This window comes from Cynara cardunculus (assembly GCF_001531365.2).
Source record: "Cynara cardunculus var. scolymus isolate 2C chromosome LG 14, CcrdV1, whole genome shotgun sequence".
Classification (NCBI taxonomy): domain Eukaryota; kingdom Viridiplantae; phylum Streptophyta; class Magnoliopsida; order Asterales; family Asteraceae; genus Cynara; species Cynara cardunculus.
The window spans coordinates 12843281-12855637 of record NC_037541.1 but is presented as its reverse complement, the minus strand read 5'-3'; positions in this window follow the sequence as shown (position 1 = coordinate 12855637).

The window sequence follows — 12357 nt, the reverse complement described above, 5'->3', positions numbered from 1 at the left end:
TCCGAATAGACTGCAGCCATTGAAATTAATATCAGTCCAAAATCATTTATATCAAAACTTCATTTTATGATAAAATAACAATTTTCATCAAAACACAAAATACACTCAAATCCGGTCAACCATGACTTAACCGGATTCCATCTCCGGTCAACAAATCCGGTCAACAACCGGTCAACAATCCGGTCAAGCATCATCCGGATTAAACACTTAAAATTAAAGTCCACTTTGTCCGGATATCAAATCCGGTCAACACACCATACATGCTTTCGACGGTTTAACACAAAGACAAAAATTCTTTTTTTTATCCGGATAACAAGTCCGAACAACATACCACCTCTTCTTTGAACGGTTTACACTTAGAACAAATTCATATTTGAACAGATATCAAATCCGGACAACAGTCCGTTCAAGACTTGTCCGGTTTAAAAATAAACTGCTCCCCATGTGATCATATTCCTACTTCTCAGTATAAAATCATAAGTAATACTACCAATTATAAACCTCTCAACACTCAACCGGTTTACCAACTCCGGACAACAAACCGCTCATGGTTTTTCCGGTTTAAACTAGTCCGGTCACTAAACCGTTTAAAGCTTGTCCGGTTTAAAACAATCCGGACAATAAACCTTTCAAGGCTTGTCCGGTTTAAACCCTAATCCAGTCACTCTTTGTCCGGATAACACTTAGACAATATAAACAAGGTTTCTTTTCAAAGGATTACAATACGAATCATGTAAATAAACTAGTAGAATTTTTATACAAAAAGGTTTAGAAATCACTCACCTTATAAAGCTTTTGAATTCAAAACGTTAGAAATCAATCCTTTTGAAACTTGACACTTGCAATCAACTTGAAATCACCTTCTTTTTGTAAACCGAACAACACTCTTTTAAACCTCTCAATTCCTCTCAAAATACCAGGGAAACATCAAAATGAAGAGGTGAAGCCTCTTTTATACTTTCCCAAAATGGAAAGTCGGCTAACTCACATAGCCACGTGTATGTATACATACCACATATACACTTATGCACATACATGCATACCTTTTCATGCATACACATAAACACATATCATATGCACAAAATTTTCATATCAACATGTATCAAATTATCATGCTACCATGCAATCAATTAATCAAATAATCACGTATTAAATACCTTGGGTAATAACCAGGATCCGGTTATTACAAAAACAAAACTCCGAGTTGAACCTCCTAATGAGATCATTAAAACGTAAACAAACAACCGCTTCTCAAGAATAACCAAAGAGTCTTATTCTATAACTTTAATAACTTAATATAAAATATACTAGTATAATTTTAATTAATGGTAATATTAATTACAAAATATAAACGGTCTACGCGGAACTGTCCATATTTATTTTTACATTGTTCATGTATGCCCGTTAATTTTAACGAACAAACACGTGCCTGTCCATATTTATTTTTACATCGTCCATGTCCTTCCGTTAATTTTAACGAACAAACCTGAGCCTGTCCGTTTTCTCGATAATGGTTGTCTAAACCCGTATTTCTAACGGGCCATATGAGCCGGGTCTAACGGGTCCTCCCGTCCATAAACAGCAATACCATCTACCAGTAGTTAATCAAAATTCCACATGGGCTCAAGATTTTTTCATTTAAAAATAAGAAGTTTAATGATTTTTTTATTTAAAAAATAGTTTAAAACTTTAATAATTCAAAAATGATAAAATTCATTGATTTTTCATCTAAAAATGTAATTTAAGGATTAAACCATTTAAAATGGAAAATTTGTCGGATTTTTTAAAACTTTTTCTATTAAAAAAATATACGAAAATTGAAATAATTTTTCATTGTCATATTTAAAATATTTAAAGAATAAAATCAAAAAAATTAATTGAAGTATTATTTAACATATTTTATTTGATAACTAAAATTTGAAGTCATATATAAAAATAAAAAAATAAAAAAAATTAAATATCGAATTATTTTTTAGTTAATTAAAAATGAACACAATAAAAAAAATGGAAAACAATATATTAGAGGATGTTTGGTTAGAAGTATTAATCAGTAATTAATGAGAATGATAATAAAAGAAACTGTTTGGTTTTCCCCAGAAGGCCATATTTTCATTACAGGTTAAACTGAGAGGAATGAAAAGTCATTTTCATTTTCATTCCTCAGACTGAACCAAACAGCCCATTAAGTTTTTACTTCAGTAAAAAAACCTTCGACCTTAATTCGTTTAGCTGAATTAGATTTCTGTTCCGTCTATAAAAATCTGGTTTTTAGAAACATATAATATTTATGTAGGGAAAATGAACTCGTACATCATCCTCAATTTTCTTGAGGTTGAAGTCTTTTACCTCATGGAAGGTTGGACGCTACCAATAACCCAAATATCGTTAAGTTGAAATACAAAATCTAATCTTCTAGAATAAATTTGATCTATTTAACAGCAAGCCACATAACAAAAACCCCAATCAGGTTTTCAGTACAAATATACAAATCAGATCACATATTAAGGATGGTGATTTGCCTCGACCCAGTGGAAAACCCGACCCGAACGGGGACATGGATTCCCCACTAAAACGGGTCCCGGGGTTGGGGCTGGGGATCCCGGTAGACTCAAACTAATGGATATTCTTCATGGGATTTGACCGAGGACGGGATGTTAATCCCCGTACCCGCATGGGCTGTTACTAAAAACCGGGGCCGGGGGGATTACAAAACCCGCCGCATCCCCGCTCTGTTGCCACGCCTATCACATATTAAAGTTCCAGTTAACTTAATCCAAAACTCAGTTCCTGAATTTTTCAAATTCTAACCTACCAGATAAAAACCCTTTACTTTTAAAAGAAATATCTCTCTCCAACTTCAAGTGAATTCAAAATCATTATACTAAACATATTGCCGCTTCAAGAAATCTTTAAGTACCCGTAACGTACCTTAAAAATGTAAATAGGAACGTGGGGACATTGGGTCTAAATCCCTCGGACAGGCATTAGAACTACGTAATTATTACACTTTTTAATTAGGAATATGACAGTTTTGTAGAGAGAGAAATGAATTTCTTCAACACATAACTGAGGGGAGAATTATTTTAGACCAAACTAAAATAAAAATGTGGACACTTATTTTGGAACAGATGGAGTAGCAATTTAGCAGTGTAAAAAAAATCTGAACAAGGCAACAAGGGCATTGTTCAGCGAGAGATTGGAATCAAGAAGCAAAAGAATGACTCATAACAAGCAGATGTCTCTAGAAAAGGGCAACGACGAGCGGGAAAGGCCATGGTCGAACGAAAGCAGCTAGAGGATAAGCGATGGGTCGGGAGGGGAAGGATACGAGGCGTGGTTTTTGATTTTTGAGTCATCATTTTAATTATTGATGACATATGTTTTTTAACAACCACCTCTGCTTTAATTGTGTTTGTTGGGTAAGCAGTTAGATTTTGGAAACAAAATATTAAAGTACTTGGATATGTCAAGGATCGTGTATAAAACACTTTCCAAAATCTGTGATTTCGACCCCATTGCATGGGGTCTCACGAAATCAGATTTGGGATAATCCAAGAACAACTATCTGGATTTCAGGCAAAAATCCAAGATCACAAACACAAAATTCTTTGCTTGTTTATGTACCTTAAGAGTAACAAAAATCCGGCTTAGTGGTATCCGGATTACTGGTAGGATCCAAGCTCATAGGAGGTCAGGGGTTCAAATCTCATCAAATATGAACAATGTTTATAAGTCTATCAACCAAATTCATTTTTTAGACATTTTTAAAACCAAATTCTCATTTTAGTCATAGTTTATGTATATGCCTTTGTATAAAACTTATTTTCAGATTATAAAAAGAATCTGCATAACCCATTTGTATAAGGATCTTTATGCAAAAGGGTTACAGAAATTTGCATAAAGATTTTTTTTAATATGAAAATCGAGTTAACAGGCATTTACGTAAACTCTGCCAAAATTGGGAATTCAATTGAAAAAGTGGCTAAAAAGTGAATTTTGATGAGAAAATTGGCTATTTCGGTTAATTTCTTACATTAATAGTTTGTACGGTACAAATTTACAACCCCCATCCCCACCTCTCCCCTATCGTTGGCCCATCTTGTCGCCGCCCCACCAATCCCCACCGCCCTGTCCCTATCGCCCCCTCCCAATTCGAATATCATTTCCCCACCCAACCCAATTTTCCATGTGTCGTTGTCGTCTTCAACAAGTTTTCGTTTTATGTATTTTCACCACCACAAATTTGAAGTGAAGTACTTAAAGCTCATATTTTTATGATTTGATCACCAAAAAAATCGTAGATTGAGAGAAATCCTTTTCATTTCCGGTACTTTGGCCAGATTTCATATAAATGAACTCAGGTATATCAAATGGATATATTAGTTTCTAAAAGTTGAACTGCTTTAAGCTGAACTGCTTTAAGCATGTTCTACTGTATTTATTAATACTGTTTCAAATTTAAGGCAAAATTGAAGACAGTTCGTACTTGAAATGGAAAGTGTTTGGGTGATATACACATTTTTTAATATACGCAGTACAAATGTTGCAAAACAGTTTTTCTAAAGGACATTATCGTAAAAGATGAAATTATATTGAAAACTGAAATAAGCATTCCTAAACACTGAACAAATTTTGATCATGACGTTCGCTGCTAAGATAGAATTTGAAGAGATATCCAGAGAAGCCATTAAATTTTATCCTTTTTTCTTCTTTTGATGGTAATTTGTATCAGTAATATTTTAAGACAGTTTTATTTATTTATTATCTATACTATATTATAAAGTATTTGACAAAAACTCTTAAAAATCATCTTTTATACATGAAGTACTGCTTATTGATGCATATTACTTAAAATTCAAGATTACAAGTAAATTGTGCATAAATACAACTTATCAAGCTCCATATTTGAATTCGTGTAACTAACTGTGGATAAATATAATCAAATACATGATAAAATTTTTATGTTAAATATATCTAAAATATAATTATAATAAATACTGAGTTCTAACAGAATACTTAGTTATTATCTTTATAAAAATTGTATTATTAAACCAAAAACAAATTATCTCGTTATTAAACCTAAATTAAATTATAATTAAAAAATTGAATTAAAGAAATTACACAAAAAATAAAACTTTTTTATATATTTTTTAATTTTTATGATATCTTTAAATTTAAATTTAAAAAACAGTATTGCTTGCTCAAACCCACATAAATTCATATTATAATATCGACGGAGACCAAAAAATAAAACTAAACATTAAAATCGAGATATATCTCGCTGCATTGTACAAGTATCTTCTAGTATCAATAAAGGGTATTCGTTAGAGATGGTATTTGGATTGGGTCCGATGAAGAAGATAAATATCAATCCATAATGTTGTCGATTCGAATTCAGATAGACCGTTGGTCCTTTTCCAGACCAGTTTTTCTTTGAGTCGGACCGAATAAAAACCAGCCAATTTTTCATCTTTTTAAAATCGTTAATTCCCCCCCCCCCCCTAACTCCTTATTTTAAACAAATCAGTCTTAACTTATTTTGAACCAGACTGATCCTCAACCACAAACTGTTGATCTACTTCGTTCTTTAACTTGCTAGATCTGAAACGCTCTAGATTTCTTTTTCGGGCAGTGTTAACCAAATTTAAAGCGAAAAGACCTTTTTGAACTGATAATTATATAACTTTAGTATTCGTACATCGACAAATAGTCAATATTTGAACTTTAAAATAGACTCAACATTCATAATCTATTTATTTAATGTTATATGTTAACCAGTTAATTTAATTTGAAATTAATGTAATTGAATAAATTGTTAAATATTGATAGTTCTTTTTAAGGGGTTGTTTGTTTACCTCTTAATAGTTCCATTAAAAGGCAACATCTGATTCGTTAAGAGGTGAATCTTGTTTGACAAAAAAAAAATCTGTCTCTTAATGGTTTCTTAAAACTCTGTGAATGATTTTGTATCATGGGCTTCCATTAATCATTCAGCGCCCTAATTTCATTGTAAGCAATTACCAAACAATTATATTTCATTTTGCACTATATATAATGGGAGCCTCTTAATCATTCTAACAACTTAATCATTCTGCACCAAACCATTCAGCAACTGTCAAAGAGCCCTAATCTAATATGAATTTAACATAAAATACAATTACAATAGAAAAGAATTGTCTTTTCTGTATACTTTCCACGGTTCCACTGCTACCGTCGACTTTACACAATCGTTCGGATTACATAACCAAAAGCCCCTAATATTGATTGGTCAAGAGCGTAAACGATAACTATCAGTTGACTTGAAATTATTCGATACCCGATGATTAATGACTTATAAAGATGTCACAGTTCATAAGCATAGTCGATATAAAACAGGGTTTTGACAAAATCATCTTAAAAGCAACATGATAAGAAAAACCGTAATATTTCAGTAATTACTGATTATAGATCAATAATAAATTAAGGGCGTGTTTGGTTTGACATGATGTTTTTTTTTTTTGAGATATTCTGATTTCGTGGAAGGAATTGGAATTAGAAGGATTTTGAATAACTGATTTGTTTGATTTGTAGGATTTGGATTGGAATTGAATTCTATTCTTTCATAAATACTGTTTGGTTTGTATGATTTAAAATGAAATTTAATTTTTTGTAAATATCTGATTGTGTTATAAATAATCTGTTTGTTTCGGTGAGATATGGAGGCGATATAGATATCATGACAGATTTGATCAAAGACCTTCTAGCCTAGTGGTAAAGGCTTGGGCATGACATAGTCATGAACCCGAGTTTGAGCCCTGGGAGGGGAGTGTTGGCGACATTTAAGTGGGGTCATGTTTAGCCTCCAAATTTGCCGGGGATTAGTCGGGCTTTGGCCCGAACACCCTTACAAAAAAAATATGCGATGGAAATAACGGAAATCCATAGGGTTTGAATTTGAAATAAAGCTGGATCAGTATGCTCTATGACTGCCATTTTATACAGATCTCTCATATCAGAAAACCAATCTAAAGATAAAACCGAGTGATTTCTAAATCCATCAGTTATGGAATTTTATTAGAATCCCAAAATTTAAAATCCAAACCTTCTTTTAAACCAAAGACACAATTTTTACGTACTGAAATTTTCTGAGGTCCGTGTTTTAGAAAATAAAAATAAAAATCAAAACAATTTAATCGTGTATAAATTTGTGTAATTACAAACGGTCGTAATTTCTATTTTGTTCAAACATAAATTTCAGATTTTCATTTTTAGAAATAAATTGCTTTAATTTTCCATTATTTATAATGAAATTTCACATCTCGTTGTGTTGCACAAATATGCAAGTATGTGAATATATTTTCTGATACAAACACAGTATAAATACATGATTATAACGATGAATTCGAACTGTAGTTACGTATGCACATGATTACAGTCGATGACTTTATACCATAGATTAACATGATAACCCCTTCGTCCCAAAACAAATGCCTACAATAAAAACGATGTATTTTTTAAAATGTGTAATTATTACATTTTTTTAATCAACTAAATGACCTTTTTACCCTTAATAATAATTAAAGGTAAATTGGGAAAGTGAACACTTATTTTAAAACAAACTAAGATAGAAATACATACAGATATTTAGGATGAAGAGAGTATATGATTATGTGGGTCAACTTCCCACTATAGATTGCCATAAGAAAACAATCTCACCAAAGGGCCTTTGGGCCTAGCAGTATGTGAGTCATTGGTCTCCTAGAAGGTCAAAGTTTCATACCTCTCTAAAGATGAGGAGAGTGTGTGAGTTTATTTGTTCTATTTACCGTATATAAATATTATATACTTAAAAAAGAACAATCTGATTTTGATTTGAAATTGATAAAGTGACATTCAGGTAAGCATAAGCTAGTTTATTTTTGCGTTTATTGAAAAAAAATCGTTTCATCAGATATAAACTTACTTTTTTGAACGTCATTTCAAGCAGTGTTTAAATAAAATTCAGAGTTTTTTCCACTATTTTTCGTAACTGCGCTTCTTATATTTTCCCAATTAATATCTCCACATGTCGTTTTAGGTCATTTTATAATGACATACAACTTATCACTTATCAACCAATTTTACCAAATATAACTAATTTAACAGCTAATAGTTAGTCTGTTAGCCAACAACTAGCTTATCATCTCGTCAGCAAACATGGCCTAAAATAACCTTTTAATTATTTTACAAACATAAAAGCTTCATCGACCAACAATACGAAATTAAATAAACAAAATTTGTATATCACATCAATCTACAGTCTAAAATTAGCAACTATAACCACATGCATATCGATCGAGAATTCGAAATTGGACACCATAATTATACATCTATAGCTATATATATATATATATATAGAGAGAGAGAGAGAGAGAGAGACTTGAGATTACGTGAGACTAGTCTGTTTTCATGAGACCGGTGAGAACATTTTTTTACACTTGAAACTTCACAACAAAACATTGTGAATGTAACATTCACAGTGTTTTTGCTGTGAAAGTGCGGCTTGTATTTATCTTCACAACGTTTTGTTGTGAAGTTTCAAGTGTAAAAAAATGGTCTCACGAAAACAAGTTGGTCTCACGTAAACCCAACCCTATATATATATATATGTGTGTGTGTGTGTGTATAAGAGGTTTACTTTGCAAACCACATTATTTGTACAAACAATACAAACCATAGTTTTTCATTTTGTTCATTTTTTTTGTAATTATAAGAGGTTGATTAATCATTTTTATTGTGAAGGTCGTTAATCATAGATGTTATTCATTATATTAATTTTAGAGAAATACATTAAACAGTTTCATTAAAATTTCATAAGTATTATATGAAACAATTTTATAACCATATATAAAACAACTTCATCAAAAAAAAAAAAAAATAGACAACAATTTAATAAGATTAAACAATTTCATGAAAAAAATTCATAACATTAAACAATTTCATGAAAAAATTTCATAAAATTAAACAATTTCATAAGATTAAACAATAAAATTGACAGATGAAAATAGTTTACATAATTTATACAAATATAATTAATTTGCATTTAATCGCTCTCTCTTTCTCTCTCTCTCTCTCTCTCTCTCTATATATATATATATATATATATATATATATCTCATAGTGTTTACAAGTAAGAAAGAAATTCACATGCCATGTGCGATCTATAAATATTACTTCATAGCATGTTTGGTTACAACAAAAAAGTGAAATCTATAAATATTACATCTAACTATAGCATATGCATATTCAAATTAAGAAATTCTATGTCCCAAAATCTAACAAAAACAATCTAAAACAACTAAACTTGCCTCAAATCTCAAACCAAGGTTATAAATACCCTAAACGGCTCTCTTGGCCTCAACAGGTGATAACCAGTCTCAGAGATCTCAGAGGTAGACTTAGCGGTTTAGAGGATTTTTACTAAATCATAAACATATAAACCATTCCATGTAAATCTATTGAAATATCAGATCAAAAWTTGTTTTAACTCATAGTCCTAAATTAGCCAGCCATGAAGGCGRCAAGAAACTGGAAGAATAAATAAAAGTAAGAACAAGGAACTTACAAAAGCTTTAAACCACTGTCGGCAAGCTTGTTCGTCTTATTTCTTTATTTGCACACACGGATTACAATACTGGAAAGAAAAGTGAAAATTCTGAAAACACTCCTCAGAAAACTCTGAAGAATAAGAGAGACATGCCTCTCTATAAATATAGAAATAAAAATCCTATTAAGGACAGCTGGCTATACAGCTAAAAAGGAAACTGCTTTATTAAAGCAAAAGTTTCTTTTCTAAAAGAAAAAGCAACTTTATAAAAGTTGTCGGCTACTAAGACCGAAAGTAAAGAACTTTTGACAAAAAGACTATCAAAGCTACTTACTTTGCTTTATGGAGTCTTTGAGAGACTCTAATGCTTCATCAATGGAGACGACTAGCTCTTCGGAGCCTTCGACACTTTGAGCATCTTGCTGCATATCAGAGTTCATGGAACTATCGGAAGGCTGAGAAAGATTTTGATGCAGATCCTTTTTCATATTCTCTATGTAGAGATCAACTATCTCGTCCTTRGATAAAGTACCAGCGTATTTCTGGGAGAGTTGTTGGAAGGGACTCGGAATATCCGAACTGGTAGTGGTCTGTTGGCGATCTTCGAATTCTTTCTTATAAATTTGAATTTTCTTGACGATGGCATCATAAAGATCAGCTCCTTCAATAGAAGAGGAGTTTGGACACATACGATCTAGTTTCTCCCAATATTTTGAGAGTCCTTGACGCTTGAGACAAGGGATCATATAATGATCATAGCCAAATATTGGCTTCCATTTCCAAATCCATGGAATGCCAAATTCTATAAAGAAAAGGCAAACATTACTACTATCAATTTGATAGAGTTTTTTACAGTCATTGACTGTTGGAGAATATAACATCCAATCTTTAATATAAGATTTCATATGATCTGGAAAAATAGAAGGACTAGTTCCAAAATTTTTCCACCAAGAGAAGAACCAATTAGGTATTGGTGAATGGAAGCAATTTTCACAAATTTTCAAGAACCAAGAATGTCTTTTGTTCTCGTTATCATAAAGTAGGACTTTAGATAAACCATGGATATAATCCCARTAATTAAACTTGAAATTGCATTTATGAGCGGGTGAAAACCATTCTCGCTCAGCAAGAGGGGAAAAACCCCATTCTTCAAAAGATATAATCTTTTTGATGACAAGTTTTGAAAAATTAAAATTGYCATTTACCTCATCTCTACTATTAGAAGAATGATGAGTGATTTCTRCAGATTTTGTAGAAATAAGCAAGCCTTCATAAAATTGGCGTTGTCTCAATGAACCATGAACAAAAGATGTCTTATGAAGATATCTTTGTAGGATAAAATCAGGATTATCTTTCCATTGAAGATCTTTATCTTCGAGCAGAAGTATAACTTCTTTTTCACCAGTTTCATGAAACTGAGAATTGGAGGAATCTTCCTTGCTAATATTGGCAAAAGAATTTGYAGCTGCCAAAGATTCTTTAGCTTTCTTCTCCTTAATATAATTAAGGTATGCCTCTGCTAGAGGATGGTCTTCTGGGATATCACCCAAGAATCCTGGAAAATCTTTTTCCTTATCATGTGATAAGTCTGAAGCTATAAGCTTTTGTTTACCCATCTGGGCAATTACATTATGTCCTCTTCCTCTATTAGAGGAATGTCTRCCACCTCGGCCTCTTCCATGGGAAGAGCTGCCAGCTCCTCTATAAGAGGAGTAAGAGCTATATGAGCTCATGCACAACACATCTGATTGATCTCCAAGGTACCTGAAAATTAAGAAAGGTATTCACGGGTTAAGAAATCAGGCAAATGATTATCTTTGCCTTTAATATGTTGTATATTAAAATCAAAAGGAGCAAGATGGGCTTGCCATCTGGCAAACATCTGCTTAGAAACATCATGCTTAAAATCTTTTTTAAACATAAATTGAGCAGAGCTACAATCAGTTTTTATTAAAAACTTTTGATTATATAAATCATCTTGAAATTTAAGAACACATTTAACAATAGCAAAATGTTCTTTAACTACAGCAGAGTAGTTGAGCTGGGCATTTTTCCACTTGCCGGAATAAAAACGAATAAGAAATTCCTGCTTAGAAATGGGATCAATTTGTTTAAGAATACCTCCATATCCTAAGTTAGAGGCATCAGTCTCAACAATCTTGTTCCAAAGGGGATTTGGAAGCATGAGACAGGGGAGGTTTTTAACTTTTTTCTTAATCTCTTGTACTGCTAAAGTATGACTATCAGTCCAAGAACAAGATTTTTTCTTAAGTCTATCATAAAGAAGAGAAGTATATTGACTTAAATCTTGAATATAAGCAGAAATATAATTCAGGCTTCCTAAAAACCGTTGTAATTGAGTCTTATCAAGAATTTGGTCAGGAAATTTATCACCAAAGRCAATACTGCGTTGGATAGGAATAATCGTCCCTTTTTCAATATCATGACCAAGAAATCTTATCTTAGTTTGAAATAAAGACATTTTAGGTTTAGATATGACTAGCCCATTTTGGATAACAAGAGTCTTGAAAATATTAAGATGCTTAAAGTGACTCTCAATGTCTTTAGAGAAAACCAAAATGTCATCTATGTAAACAATAATAAAATTATTGTAGGGATAAAAGATGTCATTCATAATCTGTTGAAATTCAGAGGGAGCATTTTTAAGACCGAAGGGCATAACCTTCCATTTATAATGTCCCATAGGAACATTAAAAGCCGTTTTATAAATATCATTTTCGGCTATTTGAATCTGCCAATAACCAGATTTTAAATCAAATTTTGAAAAAATA